Below are 209 nucleotides of genomic sequence, written 5' to 3' on the forward strand. Positions count from 1 at the left end.
AATGCAGTATAAGCAGAGACAAGTCACAAAAAAGTACTACAGTTAAGTAGCTACTGAATAGGGAATTTGCTCTTTTATGCAGATCTCTGTTCTGCATTTAATTTAGTCTTAAGATATAGCTGAATGAAATACCTCTGTAAGTAGAGATGAGGGACTTTACTGGTCAGATAATCCTTTGTACATGAGTACTTGGTAAATTTGGTGGGCAG

The 209-nt window shown here is 35.9% G+C and overlaps 1 protein-coding gene across 1 annotated transcript in view; it reads left to right on the plus strand.

Moving 5' to 3' along the window:
• The window catches only part of LOC119592369 (alpha-1-macroglobulin-like), a gene marked incomplete at its 3' end in the record, with an annotated part of 44,827 nt that overhangs the window by 35,305 nt on the left and 9,313 nt on the right, over positions 1–209 (plus strand). The window lies entirely within an intron of this gene.

The sequence above is a fragment of the Penaeus monodon genome, chromosome 30 (genome assembly GCF_015228065.2).
Source record: "Penaeus monodon isolate SGIC_2016 chromosome 30, NSTDA_Pmon_1, whole genome shotgun sequence".
NCBI classification, from domain to species: Eukaryota; Metazoa; Arthropoda; class Malacostraca; order Decapoda; family Penaeidae; genus Penaeus; species Penaeus monodon.